This window comes from Balearica regulorum, chromosome 2, assembly GCF_011004875.1.
Source record: "Balearica regulorum gibbericeps isolate bBalReg1 chromosome 2, bBalReg1.pri, whole genome shotgun sequence".
NCBI lineage: Eukaryota > Metazoa > Chordata > Aves > Gruiformes > Gruidae > Balearica > Balearica regulorum.
Genome location: NC_046185.1, coordinates 97663867 through 97679639, shown reverse-complemented (window position 1 = coordinate 97679639; position 15773 = coordinate 97663867). Strand labels below are relative to the sequence as shown.

The 15773-nt window shown below is 48.6% G+C and overlaps 1 protein-coding gene across 4 annotated transcripts in view; it reads right to left on the bottom strand.

The window, feature by feature from the left end:
• HIVEP1 (HIVEP zinc finger 1) overlaps nucleotides 1-1812 on the bottom strand; it is a 115702-nt gene extending 113890 nt beyond the window's left edge. For 2 of the 4 annotated variants that reach the window (XM_075745026.1, XM_075745025.1), the window contains exon 1: nucleotides 171-420. The gene's annotated coding sequence lies outside the window, so the exon portion shown is untranslated. Of the gene's footprint in view, nucleotides 1-170; nucleotides 428-1584 lie in introns of those variants that run through there. The other 2 variants (XM_075745022.1, XM_075745023.1) reach the window with 2 other exon arrangements.
• Between the last annotated feature and the right edge of the window lie 13961 nt (nucleotides 1813-15773).

Sequence of the window (15773 nt, the reverse complement as noted above, 5' to 3'; positions counted from 1 at the left end):
GCCGCCGCCGCCGCCGCCGGCGGAGGACACATTGTGTTGTGGCTGCCGCAGCTCCGCGCAGAGGGGGGCGCCGGCCGCGGCGGGGAGCGCCCGTCCCGCCCCGCACCCCCCCTTCCCCACGGCGCCTCCCGAGCCCCCCCTCCCGTCCCCCCGCGGGGCCCGCTGCAAACCTGGCGGAGGGGCCAGCGCGGCGGCGGTTGATGGCGGCGGCGGGGAACGCGGCGACCCCTGCGCGGCGGCGGCGGCAGCAGCGGGAGGAGGGGGGGGGGAGAGCGGGGGTGCCGGGAGCCTCCTTCACTTGACAACCTCAAACACAAACATGACCCAGCGCCGCCGCCGCGCCCGGCCGCGCACACACACACAGAGCCCGGCACCGACACCCACCCCTCCTCCATGCACCGTCCCCCCGGGCCGGCCAAGGCGCCGCCCCCCGGCACGGCCCCCCTCCGCAGCCCCCCGCCGCCGTGCCGGCCGGCCCCCGGCCGCGCCCGCCCCCCGCGGCAGACCCCTCCTCCGGGCGCCCTCCCTCTCCCCCCCCCCGCCATGTCCCACACGGGAGCCGACCGACCCCGGAACCCCCCCGCGGCCCCTGACCCCGGCTGTGGGGCGATGGGGGGGGGACGGGACACACAATGCGTGGGGACGGGGGGGGGGGGGAGGGAGCCTCCCCTGACAGGCGGGAGGGGCGGGGCGGGCCCGGCGGGGGAGGGCCGGCAGGCACGGGCGGGCTCGGCGCATCCGCCGGGCTCCCCTCGGGGAGAGACGCGCTCCCCCGCCCCGCCCCTCCCCCCGGCGCCCCGGTCACTGGCGGGGGGAGGGGCGCGAGGCGGTGGCGCGGGCCGCGGGGGGGGAGGAGGGGGGGCGGGGGGTGTTTTACCTTCTCTCACTTTCTATTGCAGGAAGCGGGGCCGGAGCAGTGACGTCACCGGGTCTCCCGGCCCCGCCCCCTTCCCCGGCCGGGGCGGGCGGGGGAGGCGGGGGTGGGGGAGGGGTCGGGGGAGGGGTCACCGAGGGGGTTTCCTCGCGGCCCGGCGGGGGAGGGACGGCGGCGCAGCGCGAGGCACAACAGACGCGCCGCGGGCCGGCTTCCCCGCCGCCGCCTCCTCACGGGCGGGACCCCGCGGCCCCTGGGCGGCCGCCGCTGGGCCTGAAGCCGCCTCCGGCGTCCCGGGCCGCCCCTCGCCCCGGAGGAGTGAGGGGGCCCCCTCGCCGTGGCCCAGGGAGGGTGGGGGTGTCTCCTCAGGGGGTCCTGCGCAGCGACCGCGCCCGGGAGCGGCACGAAGCAGCGCCTTACCCCCCCCCCCCCCCCCCCCCCCCCCCCCACCGAGGGCGAAAGTTACCGCCGCTCCCCCGCCGCTCGGGGCGCCGAGCCGGTGCGCGTCGCGCTCCCCCCTGCCGCGGCCCGGCCCCCGGGGCACCGGCACGGCCGGACGGACACGCGCGCACACGCACACACACAGACGCAGAGAGCCGGGGGCTGACGCGGAGGTCCCGGAGGTTCCTCCCCGCCGCCCGTCCGCCCTGCCGGGCTTCCCCGCCGCCCGCCCGGCCCCGCCGCGCCCCGGCGCCGCCGGGGAAACTCACCGCCGCGCCGCGCATCCTGTCGCGGCTAACTTTTCATCCCGGGCGGCAGCCGGCGGCAGCGAGCCCCTCCGCCGCTGGAAGTGGGCGGGGGAGGAAATACGAGGAGGAGGCGCGTCGTGCTCTCCGCCGTGGCGCCCCTTTTTTGGCCCGGGCCGCTGGTTTTGCCGGTGGGGGCTGTGCCGCGGCGACGGGTTTCCTGCATCAGCTGTGCGTGTGTGTGCGTGTGTGTGTGTGCACGGCCTGCGTGTGCGCTCCGTGCGGGGTCACCCTGCCCGGCGAAGGGCTGCTCTCTCCTTCCCCCCCCCCGCCTCGCCGCCGGGAAACGCCGTACCTCCCCCCTAAAAGGCGAGGTGGAGAGCAGGGGGCCTGGGCTGGGCTGCTGGCGCTGAGGAGGGGTCTTTTGTGTTTTATTTTTATCCCGGCTGCCTGACAAAGGGGTGTTGGCAACTTTTCATTACCACTTGGGTTTTCCATCAGGTTTTGCGTTCGGAGCCAGTGCGTGATGTCTATAGCAAATAAACGCAATTAAATACTTCTCGCATCACCTCACTGTTGTCCCTGCGCTCCCCTGGCAGCCTTCGTGCTCAGCTGTAAGCGCTTTGGCCGTGCTACATCCTTCCCTTGTGAGTCTAGCGTCCAGACCAGACCCTGACCAGGGCCTGTGTTAAGAGAACATGACCACCGTTTCCAGCGACTTAGTTTTTCATCAGGCCTTTTTTTCAAACCACATTTAATCATGCTTTTCATAAGACAGATGAGTGCTCTCGGCCCCATTTCGCAGGGGAGAAACCAAGGCAGGAGGATGCAGAGTAGCTCATTGCAGAGCTGTGTACAGGCACGAGACCACTTCTGTCTGAGCTTTCGGCCACAGGCGGTCTCGGGGCTATTTTTCCTCTTGAGTTCACTTAAATTACACCTTGAAAACAGTTATGGCTTACAATGGCAGCACGTTCTCTGCTGTGGGTAAGCTGTCCTGCCTCCTGCCTGGGAGCAACAGAAGCATTCACTGCACAGAAGACAAAAGTGAGCGGACTACCTGCCTTCACAGCACCTGGCACTGAGGGAAGAGGGATGGTATTCATCACAGAATTAGAGATTCAGGAAAAATCAGACCCTCAAAGAGCATCTTCAAGGAGAAATGTTGTGTTCTACTACTTCTCCAGTTGGACAAGGAGGTGATGATTTTTTTTTTTTTTTGGTTAAAGACTGTACTTGTCTTCACCCTCTGGATTTTAGACTTAGGGCTCTGACTTCAGGCTAATTCTCATTAGCCTGAGCCCATCAATATGAATATGATCCTGCAGGTGCCGTAAGCTTCAGTTAGCGTACCAAGTCTGACTGGTCACAAACCTGAGATCAGGTGACCTCTGAAATCAGGTCTGGACCTCTGCACGTTCTGGTCGGCTGTCCCTGAGATTCTGTCCCTCTGGCCTTTGTGATACATGGCATCTGGCTCCCTCCTCTTCTACTCATTGTCTGAAAGCTTCAGGTTGTTGTCACCAGTCATCAGGGGGAAGCATCAGATGCTGGCCCTTCCTCACAAGATGCCTCAGAAAAAAAGGACCTACCACAGCTGCTCCTGAAGGAAGTCCTAGGTCACCTGTCTCTTTGCAAGGACCTGAATAAGTTCAAAGTAGGTGCTCCAACATGGAGGTTGAAATGAAGGACAACAGCAAATCCCTTGGAGCCAGCAGGGGACTGTTCTTCTACTAAAAGAAGTCAAACTGCATCTCACCCAGCAGCATGAAAATCCAGCCCTCTCACCTCACAGGTGAATATAATAGGTGCCCTTCCTCTGCAAACACACACAAGTGTCTTTGCAATGACTCAGTAAGGTGTCCAAAAGGAGACAGGTCCCCAAGGGAGGCATGGGGCATGTTAGATGGTGCCAGCTGATCCACCCTTGAACCAATATCTCAAAGTCAGTTCAGGTCAGGGGACAAAATGCAGAACTGAAAGTCTGGCCCCATGAGGTTATTCCCAGGGCCATCTGAAAAGCAGCTGAAGAGGCAGCCGTGAGCTGGAGAGACTCCCCGGCCCGCTCACCTCAACTGAGCAGAACTTGGGGCCGAAGAGCCGCCTCCAGGCCAGCTCAGTGCCACTCCAGCAGGTTCCCCCCCTGGACGGGTAGAAAATACAGTCCCGAAAGTTTTGAGAAAGCAGCAAACCAGGCTGTTTATCCCAGGCAGACCACTTCATCTTTTTCTGTCTCTCTTTTTCCATCAGTAAGAAGGAAGCACGTACCCACTCAGTAAAGTACTTTGGGAAAAGTACTGTGGATGATTGCTAGTAGAAGGCACGTAGTAATCTACTCAAACCCACAAATGAGGGAAATTCTTTAAAAGTTTGCAGCAATCTCTAAAATGCCACATCAATATGTACATTGAAAAAAAAATCCTTCATGGCAGAATTTAGATGCTTTTAAAATTTCACCTAAAAGGAGCCCTGCAGGATACAGATTCCCTTTAAATGACTGTGTGTATGTCTGAATGGAGAAGATTATTAAAGCTTTTTTTCTTTCTAAAACTCCACTGCATTTTCAGGAGGACACCTATTTTTAAACATCCTCTAGGTTTACGCTTGAAACCCCTATGCTTAGAAACTGGTATTCTGTAATGGCTCACAGGTATTTTATGTATAAATATATACACATACACGCATTAGGCTCTCAAGAAACCATGATACACTAGGTACTTTTAAATAATTCATTGTTAAGCACCCCATGATAAATCTCTAGTTGAACAGTATGTGATTTTGCTAGAATTCTTGGTATATATTGAATGTGAAGCACTGTGGTACATTTAACTATGCTGAGGATCAAATGAGAATTTGATATTGTACATTACATCCTGACACGCAACTGAGAATCTTTATTATTAAGGCTTCAGGGAATTTTTGAGGGACCTTCTGAAGTTCTGAAAAGAAAACGCAAGACTGAGCGCTGTTTCTCTGTAGAGGTTGAGATTTTCTCAGAGAAGGGAAATTCCGTAAGTAGTCTGTAGTTAATTAACATAAAGATTTTGCTAAAAGAACTGTTGTCTATTAGCTTGTGCTCTGAGGCTCCTCATTCGGCATTACGCAGATGAAAGCCAGAGGATCTTGGCTTACCTGGAACAAGCGGGTGCTCAGAGCATTTCCAGGGCTTGTTGCTCCTGCTGCAGGGACGAAGAGATAGGGCAGCAACCGCTGCTGTGAGGGGAGGTGATTTTTTCCCCCCCTTTTCTCCAGCAGTAGCTGTGACCCTAGATACTCACAACTTTCCCTTGTCAGCAACAGCCAGACGCGTTCCTGGAAGCAGGCAAAGACAAGAGCAGGGACCTGGCTGTCCACTGCTCCAAGTGAGGAGGTGGTCCAGGTTGGGACATTTTGCATGTCCTCTATCTCCTCCCCTCACAGGATGTCCTAAAGGGAGGCTGCTTTTATGTTGTCCTATAAGTTGAATTGGTTCCTTCTGATTTGGAGAAGCTGGCATTATATAATGGAAACATGTTCCATTGAAGAATTTCGGCCAAGCCTTACTCTTTACTTACATACGTACACTGCAGCTCTGCGTGGTGGTCACTGGTGTGGACCCCTGTGGTCAAGGAAAGGTGCAAATCTGTCCAGCTTCAGGTTAATCAAGCGATATAGGGCTCAATTCACTGACAGAGCTTCACCTTTTTCTCCAGGTATTATTAACCAGACATTTAAATTAACTTCACGATCACTGATGCCACATATAGTTATTTATACCATCTATCATTATACCATTATATCATCTTAATGATATCAAAGCATCTCAGACAAGAATACCTGTGTTTAAGATGCTATGCTAAAAGCTGTTTTGGTGGCTATTTGTCCTTCTCCCTCCTTGGCAGAGTCCCAACTGCTGTGGTGCTACCCCAGGGGTAATGACAGGACAGCTTTCCCAGCAACAGCTCCTCCAGGCAGGGAAAGCGATCCTCACCTCACCTGAACCACCACCTGACATCGACCTTCTTTCCTCCCAGCACACAAGACCTCACACATCTGGTCATGGGACAAGAGATGGGCCACAGAGCGAAGGAGGAGAACACCTTCTAGCAGGGTCCCTTTGAGGTCTCCTTGGATATTGCAAGCTCTGGCAAGACTACTGCCATGCCCGCACCATGCGTGGCATCCTCCCTGCAAGACACATGATAAGGCCAAGAGCAAGAGACTCATCCTCAGCGCTTTGCAGGCTAGCTACACTCCCTGCCCAGCCAAACCCTCCATGATGGCTAAGGAGGGGAAAAAAAAAAAGAAAGAAAGAAATTAAAACCAGATGGTTGAACCAGTGCTGCCTTTTTGTCCAGAAGGCAGCCCCTGTGGCAGGCATATGCTGTGCCCACGCTGCTGCTGACCTGTGCTGAGCAGGATGAGGAGCAGGCTGGACCACCGCCATGCGACGAATGCCTTGTACTCAGCACACCACACATCTATCAGGGCTTTGTGGGATGTGACATTAAGCCCTTCTGGGAGGGAGATAATTGCCACACAGAATTATGAGATCTGGGACGGAGGGTTTGGGAGAAGGCAAAGGCTCATCTGTAGTGCAGGATGATACCATTGGGGTTATATTAAAAGGGCTGAGCCAGCTCAGACTCCCTTCCTCCTCTCCGAGATGGAGCTCACCCAAGGCCCTGAGCACAGTCTTGTGTCCAAACACGAGGCAAGTTTGAGCTTGGGCCGGGGCTCTGAAGTTAGCATAGATGTAGCCATGAAAAAGCAAGTTCCAGAGCTTTTGGCTTTCCAGTGAAAATTGCTTCTGTCTTTTCAGAAAGAATTGTTTCTCTGTAGGTCAGCAGGCTCTGTACTTTCACAGCCCTTTCACTCCCTTGCACCCATGTATTTTTACTCTTAACTGAGCTAGATGAGTTTCTTGCATCTCTGAACTTTTTCATGAAGTTGCTCATATTTTCCACTGCATCTCCCCTTCACCTCAGCTTGCCAGTTCACTCTGATCTTTTTTTTTTTCCCCTCAGTAGCTCTAGGTTCTGAACTGTTCATTTAAATATGGTGTGGTTTGCCAGCATTTTTTGCTAAGCCTTTTATTTAATCTGTTAAAGAAACAGAAGACACATATGCACTTAACACAAGCGCACATTGCCAAGATGCTTTCAGTGGTATACTTTTTCTTATATTTGACCATAAACATTTTAACATATCTAAATTATTAAAAAAGCATTTAATCCCATGCCTCCTTCCCCAAGCATTTTTGCCATCCAATGGCACTTTAGTATTACGTTTGCCACAGACATGTATGTATCACATTAAGTTAGCTTAGCAGCTCAAAGGTTGCCAAATTAAAAGGAAATAAGCAAAACATCAGAAACACAGAAATGTTTTCCCTTGCCTCCTTCCCGGTACAGATGTGAATACAAGAAATCCATAAAGAGGAAAGAATTCCCCACTTTACTGAAAAATCTCAAACAAGATAAAAATTCTTTGATTACTGAGATGTTTACTTTGCCAGGCATATTGCAGATCATTAGGCACAGATCAACAACAAAGCTTTAAGTTCCTTTAGCCTCGTTCCCCTGACTATGAAGTGGCATTCAAATAATATATGGAATATTTGCTGTGGTGCATCACAAGCTAGACATATAGCGCCTTTTGTAAGCTGTGCTATTTCTGTCATTTAAAGATGTTCAGTCCTCCTTAAATCCAAATAGGTACAACAATAAGTGTATGGTTTTGCTTTGAGTGATCTTGGTGCCTTTCTATTAATAATACTGCTATGTAACTTCCCCATTTGTGGGGTCTCCCAAAAAAATAATTTCCTCTTGCGGTGGCCAGTGATTTTGTTGAATCTATTTATCTTTTTAAACTAAGGCTAACAAGTGTCAGGCTCCAATGCTGAGGAGTGTAGAAAATTTTCAAAACGTGCTTTAGCAAACAAATGCAAGTTGAAAACACAGCACTTGCAGTCTTGCAGCTGTCCCAAAATTTCACAAGGCCAACACTGTAAAAGCCATGGATCTCATTTTCCAAAATCCTATCACAGCAGCATGACTGCATCCTATATCCATTTTCACACATCAATAAACAATTACCTGCATAGCGTTCAAGACAGAGGAAAACTAGACAGAGGAGAGCAACAGTGATATAAATAAGAGACCTGCTTCAAGGCTGGCTTCTCGCTGCAGTAAGGAGAGAAATATTTTGGGGTTTTTTTTTTTTTCCACAGATTGTCCAAAAGCTGGTAGGCAGCCTGGAGAGCCGACATCCAGCCCTGTTTCCCACCTGGCTGGGCTGTTGCTCCAGGCTGGCTTGGCAGCCTCTGCTCAGGCTTCTTCTGCAGGTCCAGTTGCACATTGCACCCCTTCCAAAAAGTTGTGCCATGGGCTCGCCACATCCTAGTTGAAGCCCCATTTCACTAAGAAGGGATAAGATATTTCACAACTGGCTAAATCTTCTATTTAATCAAAACGTGTTCTATAGTGCAACAGCAGGCCTCAAAGCTGTTTGTCTGTTGGCTGAAGAAGTGGTACAACAGAAGCAGCACACTTTATTTCCTTCAGAGGTGAATCATACCCCAGCCCTGTCTTTACAGCAAGCGTTAAGGCCTTTTCTGCATCACAAAAATATGACACGTATCTTATTTTGATCAAACTGCGGAACAGCCATACTGATGAATTAAATGTGCGTACATTTGTGGAGAGGAGAATCTGATACTGATGCACAATTAAGCTTGAAGATAAGCTCATGGCAACACAAAGAACAACAAAAGTTAAGACATCAGATCCTCCACTGGCTTAAATTGGCATAGTTCCTCTGAGATACTTATATTATTGCCATAGAAATCCTACAGGAGAAGTGGCTGGCCAGCCCATAAATCCCCAAACATGGCATGCACGTGAGTGCATTCTTAAAAATACCGAGTCTGTCATGAGTGACAAAAGCCCAGGTCAACACTTGACCAGAAGAAAACCAGCACGGGGGCCAGGCCAGCTGAGATAGAGAGACCCAGCCACGCGAGGCAGATGCTGGGCACAGATAGGAGAGGAGCTTGCAGAGAACAGCTCAGCTCCCCAAAGGCTTCAGGCACCAGCGTGCAGAGAGGGGGAAGAGTACATAGCACAGCTGTGAATCCCTCTCTAGAGAGGTATTTCCCTTGTGGGGTAATTTTTCCTGTGCCTATCTTCAGGAAAGAATTTGCATGTCTGTTAAGTCCCACTAGCGCACTCTCAGAAAGCATATGCTTAAGGGCTTCTTGTATCAAGTTTTACAGGCATCATTTGACCACGTGAGTTATCCCCTTGGCTTAGTGGGACCACTCATGCCTAGAGTCCCTGATGATCTTACTTTAGCCTCCGCAGTAAGCTTCAAATGGAAAAAGAAAGTGCACGCTACCGAATTAAAAAGTTCATAGAGAATTGAAACATAAAAGCACCGTTCCTCCCCCCATCTAAGGCTCCATTTTATGCATCTGATCCTGTGAACAGCTTGCACAACAAGGCACCGAGATCAGAGGGCTAACAAACCACAGGTTGTGCTTTTTGTTGAGTCAGAGGCATTGTCTGCAAAAATTCAGAGCTAGTTCTGCAATGCTCCACCATGCATGATCTTATTATCAAGACTGTAGTGCCATTCTCGTGTAATGCTTGGGAGATCCTTCTCTGGTAAAAAACACAACTGTGCATTACTTTTGTTGTCTCTTAAATAGAAATACACAAAGCTGTAAAAATCCTTCTAATTATGTTTAAAAACCAATCACATTAAAATGAAAGCTGATGCCAAGAACATTTTAATCACACAAACCGAGAGATACAGAAACACTTCACTGCTACGGACTGCAGAATGAAGTAAGCATGATCATTTCAGTCTGGTTTATGGAAGCCAAACTCATGGTACCCACCTTTGCATCTCCCCTTTTTCCTGCAAGCTGCCTATAAGCTTTTTTTTTTTTCTAATACCCTTTCCACTTACACATACTTTTTAATTACTCCTTCATTCCCTACTCCCATTCCCAGGGACCATCTTGCTGTTGGGTGTTTTACCTCTTTATCCAGTTCTTCCTTCCCAGCTTCAAAGCACCTTTTCCCTACCCAGGTTGCATGAGGAGACATTAAGTAAGTTCCACCTTATTTTCCTCAATCTGGATGCATCTTTTGAGAAGTTGCAGGTTAGGAGAGTTATCGTCCTTCCCCTCATGTGACCATTTGGCATATATCTCTTAAGCAGCTCCGAACAGGAGCACAGAGAGGACACGGAGGTGCAAACAGCTGTTTCTTGCTTTAAAGTTTGGGACCCACCGCCCAGTCCTGTCACTACTGAGACCAGAAACATTCCTTGATATTGCGGAGTTGACTAGATGCAGTGATAAAAAGAGATCAAAAGCTGATTCTGGAAGCCTACTGCAGAAATACCGTCAACTACACAGTCTCAGTCTTCTTGACTTATAAAATGCAAGTGTGTTGGTCTGACTGATAAGAAACAGCGAGCCTGACCTAAACACCAAGCTCTGGAAACACTCACATGAGCCGCATCAGCCCACATTTCTTACCCAGACACGCAATGCTTTGCGGGCTCAAGCCAGCAAAGTGAAACATTGAACAGAGGATTATCTTTATTTGTGGGCAAAGTTCTCTAGCCAAATCTGAACCACAGATCTTCACATCTGAAAATAACAGCATTATCTAGATTTTCTCCTGTGTTGGAGATATCATAGCAATGCTGCCAGACTTCTGCTCCTTACCTCTGCCTTCCATTGCTACTTTCCTGCCTCCAGGGGAAGAGAAGCTCGTTAGAGACAGGTCCTTCTTCATCAGGCAAAAAGGTGACTTCATTTAGAATGCATCTGCAGTGTGGACAGGAGTCGCTATCCTCTGTAATTTTGGTCGTGATGGCCACAGTAGGTCACATCTACACAGTCACATGCTTGAGGAGAGCATCAGACAGCATGTCTTTTCTCCAAGGGATTGCAAGCCAGGAGCTGAGGTGATCCCATTGCCTGCCCTACAGCCCCAAGCAGGACAGGCCCAGAGATGGTAGCCAGGTGCAACCAAGGGTCCAAACCATAAGGCAAAAGCATGTTGACAGGACAGGTCCAAGATCAAGCCAAGAAGCCAGTTCACAGGTCAGTTCCAGTATGCCTTGGTAGGGCCTAGGTGACAAGACAGAGCCAGGTCTCAGGCTGGGAAACCAGTCCACCTGCTGAGCTCTAGAGAAAAAGACTTCGTGGCCAGCCATAGGCTTAGCTGGAGATCAGCATTCCTCTAAACATCTCAGGCAAGAGCTGACAGTCTCCAGCTGAACATTTAAGGTGGGTCAAGGTCCCAGGTGAGGCTAGTCAGGGCCATTAAGGACTGTTAGTGCTCTCAGGGACCTGAGGGAGAGAATGAGCAAAAGAAACTGTGAAGCACGCTTGTGTATATATAACACATACATGTATCTGTATGTATAGCATATACATGTCACCATGCTGATATTCTGTTTCTTAAGTCTGCTCTCTTCATTTCCAAGCATCTGGCTTATGATTTTAGAATCCTCTAAGGCTTGGAATAGTCCTTAACTCTAAAAACGTATCTGATGCCACACAGCAAGCAAACAACTAAAATGTTAAAGCAAGCCACAGCTGCAATAAAGGGATTGCAAGTACTTTTAAACAAAAGCTCCAAGCTGCGAATAACATGGCCTGCATTCAAATTTACATCCAGGGTACTTTAAAATCTCTTCAAGGACTTTTTAGTTTGCCTGGTTACAAATCATTATAAATCTGGAAAGTATTCTTTTTGCTACAGTCTTTCTACATACTTTCTTTTTATTAGCATTAGTAATTTCTACTCCTGCTACTACCTGTTATGTTCACTTTTTGGACTATTTTCCCCAAATTGATTCTCCCTTTGATTTTCCAGTCCACAAAGGTAACCTTTCCAAACCACTGGCTATTATTTGTGGTCTTTGGTGGCACCTATAGTCCTTCCTAAGTTAAAAATCAACTGAAAAATTAATTAATGTGCTCTTTGCCTTCTCTCCTCTCTCACTAATGAGTATCTGACACCAGGCTGGACCCCACACCAAATCCTGAAATAGCCTGAATTTTGAGAAAAAATTCCATTCCCAGGACTCGCCCTTGCCATCGTTTGGGTTGTTACAGGCAGTGTGCAGGCAGACATGCACGCACGCACACAGAGGATCAAGCTTGCAACTGTTGGGTTTCCTGGGACAAGGTTATATTCTAATTATCCTGCAGTAAGACATTTCAGGGCTGCTGAAAAAAAAATATATTAAATATAAAACAATTATTCTTATGAGTAACTTCCTTTACCTCATGTCCCAGCTTAATTTGTTTTTCTCTGTATTTAGAGTCTGTTTTTATGCTATAATTATTCCTGGTCAAATCATCTGAAACAATTTTTAAAACATTTAATTTTGCAAATGTTCCCATACAAATGCAAATCCTTTAATAGAGTTCAGATATTACATTTATTCCTCCCTCTTTGTTGCAAATTTGTGTAACTAGATTTTAATTTAGTTTATGTTGGAATTTTAAAATAGTTAAAATCCCAGCTATGCCCTAGCATCACCTCCAATGGTCCAGGTTGAAGTCAGCTGGATTTTAATGTTGTGGAAAAATGTCTTCTACTAGCTCTACTTTTTCAGCTGTGATTGAGTGCATTAGTGCTCACAGCTCCCGTTTTGCCAGCAGAAGGGGTTCCGTGGACCCTCCCTAAGATGCTCCGCTGCATGTGGGCTAGTTCAGACTGCCTTCTTCAGCAATTTAAGTTAACTGAGTTAATACTGTGAGGAAGCAAATGGTCTATGTAAACATATTTCCAGCTGCTGGCAGATGGGTGGGAATGGGGACCTCTGGCACAGGAACAATAACCGATACTTTGGGGTGGCAGAGATAGTCGCGAAGTAAACAGGTGCTTATGACCTAACTCAACTAAAACCTGTAAAGCAAGAATGCTGCAGAAGCTGCATTAAGCTTTGAGAAGAGAAATGAAGGTGACAAAGAAGAACAGCTCACGGTGCTGCATGTGGTGTTGCGGGATACCGCGAGCAATCGAACAGGGCAGTTCCCTCTGGGTTGTTCTGGAAAACGCAGGTGTGGAGCCAGCGTACAGCGAACCCTCCCAGATGGCACAGATGACTCAACAGAACTTCAAGCCCATCTATACAGATGGTGGTTATTCAAGGGTGATTCGTGACCACTGGCAGGAGGGGATTATCCAGGGAGAGGACAAGGACGGTTTCATTTTCTGAAACAGCTTCAGAGAAAATGAACCGTATCCAGACTGAACTCCCCCACTGTGAGTGGCCATCATGCTCTGATCTGTAGAGACCAGTGGCTGCATCGCATGTCTTAACGGAGGAGGTCTGAAATATTTTAGGTACTACAGAGCAGCCCATAGCTCTTACACCAACAATTTCACGTATGAAGAAGGTCTGGGCAGGATCTGCAGCTGAGTGCATCCAGGAGATGCAGCGAGTGCTCCTCTTCACACCGCGTCAGCGTGGTCATATCAGGGCAGAGACCTCACATCTGAGAAACTAAAGCTGAGGAGAGTGGAAAAAGAAAACCAGGGTTGATGGAAAGAGCACCATACATGCACGTTTGTGTCCAGGCAGCTTCTTGCACCCTTTTCCATCTCCATAGTTATGGAGGAGCTGCCAGGATCCAGCCTTCAATAAAAGGCATCTGTTTCTGAAGTGAAAACCAGCACTTAGTTGCTAACAGCACACAGTAACGCTACACATCAGTGCAGAGCAGGAAATTAAAAACGCCTTTTCTAACTATGTTATAATGGCAATTTTAGGTAGATGGAACATTAGCGGTGGATGCCAAGCTGGAAGCTGGCCACCCCATTGGATTTTCAGCAGCAGCTTTGGTCTTTGGAAGCTTTTCACAGGCTGACAATGCTTCAGAAGAGTCTACTTTTGTCTGGGACTACAAAAATCAATTGTACCACTTGTATGTAGCATGAATGGTTACCATGTGGATAGTCCCTTCAACCAACTGATATTTATTCCAGGTTATCACATCCAGCGTGCCACAGGAAGCATTCTCCAGCTTTATGGTACTGTTTATCGGGAGATCATTTCCATTTTTAAACGCAGTTTTCTCTTTCAAAGGAGAACAGATTATTTCTCTCCCAACAGGCAAAATTATTTTCCTCAGCGAAGGTTTAGGTGCTGGTAATGTGTCCCAGGCCCCCTTGGTCTTGTAAGCTATCCCAAGACCTGCACACAACACCTGTGTCACTGTAGTGTTGCACCTCTTGTCTAAAAACATCCATAAAATGGATCGTGAGCTGCAACTAGTTCTCAATCCTTCTTTCAGTGCAGAAAAGCCATACCAGTTGGTGGAAATTATAGTTCTGCCAATGTTAAACCTCCTTTCCATTGGTAAAGCCTTCTCAATCAAAACAGAAGCATTTTATACACAAATATCACTCAAGGAACACCCCAGCAGAGGGGCAGGTGTCTCAGCTCAGCCCAAATATCTGCACTGCAGCCTTCTGGAATATCAGAGACAGCCCAAAACATTGTGAAAGCCATCCAGCTTTGCTCTGGGGGAGTTGCCTAACTCGCTCTCATGAAGTTAGCAGAGTACCTTATATATTCTTATATCTTATCTGAGGATGGCATAAGGATTAAGACGAGGACATCCCTGCTGCCATTTGATGCTTGGTTGCTGCGCTCAGCCTACTTGCTTCCCCTTTCAAACTGTTCTTGGGGCCACCAGCAGTCGGGACAAATCAAAGATGCTTTCAGACTCCAGTTTAAGTTAGGAAACCGGTTTTCTCCACCTCTGGCCTAAGATTCAGAGTTTTAGCATGGCTTAAAAAAACACATTTCCCTTTTCCACTTCCACCTCAGTTTATGCCTTGTATCTGCTGCAGAGACTTAGGACACACTACTTAGCAACTCCATGGTGAATCAGACATGTTACACAATGATTTGATTAAAGGAAGCATTCCTCTTCAACTGAGACACAGTTATGTCATGGATCTGCACAGAAAGCTTTCCAAACTATCATTCATCCAACAGTCCAGAGCAGCTGTTAATATTTAAGGAGCACCAGAAGTTACTAAGTGTCTCTAAAATACCTATGGGATTTAAATGTTCCCTGTGAGGTCCACTTGATAGACTCATCATGATTTTGGCTGTACCATAGGACTGATTCATCTGCCCTTTGAGGATTTCTTAGTGCACGGCAAATAAAAGGTAACAAAAATATAGTTTCCTGTGGAAAGTCATGCATATGCATGATACATATATGTTTTATGTAACATGCCTTTCCGCAGGTACTTACACACAAAAATGTGCTCAGAAAACACTATTCAGGCTGTAAAGTTCACCACTCAGTAGTTCAGAAACGCTGAAAAGTTCACCACTCACTAGTTAGGAAACGCTACAAAAAAGGTTACCTGTGCAGCATTATTTTAGTCCCGTATAGTGAGTATTGGAGACCAACATCATGCTCCTTCGCTCTGGGTGAAGGCCACCCCATGCACTGCGTGCTGCTGAGGGTGAGACTCCAGAGGAGCAGGGTCAGACGTGTTTTGATCACAGCTCATCCCAAGTAAGAGTCTACTGCCCTGGCCCTACCACCAGCTACTCATCACCCCTTCTCTGCCAGGGATATAATCACACTTTCTGATCTGCCAGCACAGCTCCATCTGTAGTCATTTCCTAACTCAAATTCTGTCAAATGATCTGTTTTCAGAGGGAGGGTGTATATACTTTTAAAGGGCAGACATAACAGTGCCCTGCTAAGCCAGATCATTTTTGCAAAACTGAGGAACAGCAAGATGTGCTATTCTGCCAGCAGATCTGAGGGGTCAGCAACCCATGAGACAGGATCTGCTGCAGCCAGAACATTGTGTCAGATTGCGCCATTAATGAGCTCCTGTTCAATATTTCTTTTTCACCATATTGCTCAAGGCATGGTACCAAAGCCTTAGTAATGGTGCCATTCAAACCCTGTGGTGGAGACAGAATTACTAATATCTAGAACATCCACCGCTATAGTATCACAAATACCCATTTGGTCATTAATTTTAAATGCCCAGTTTGATTTTTTTCAGAAGCTTTAGCATTATACAGCACTTCACTTGATCGGGGAACAACTTACATTGACTTTTGTTGCAAACATAAGCATCAGCACCTGAAATATGGAATATAGAATATAAGAAACACACTTTCTTAAGTAAGCTGTCAAACTATCAAAACTTAAC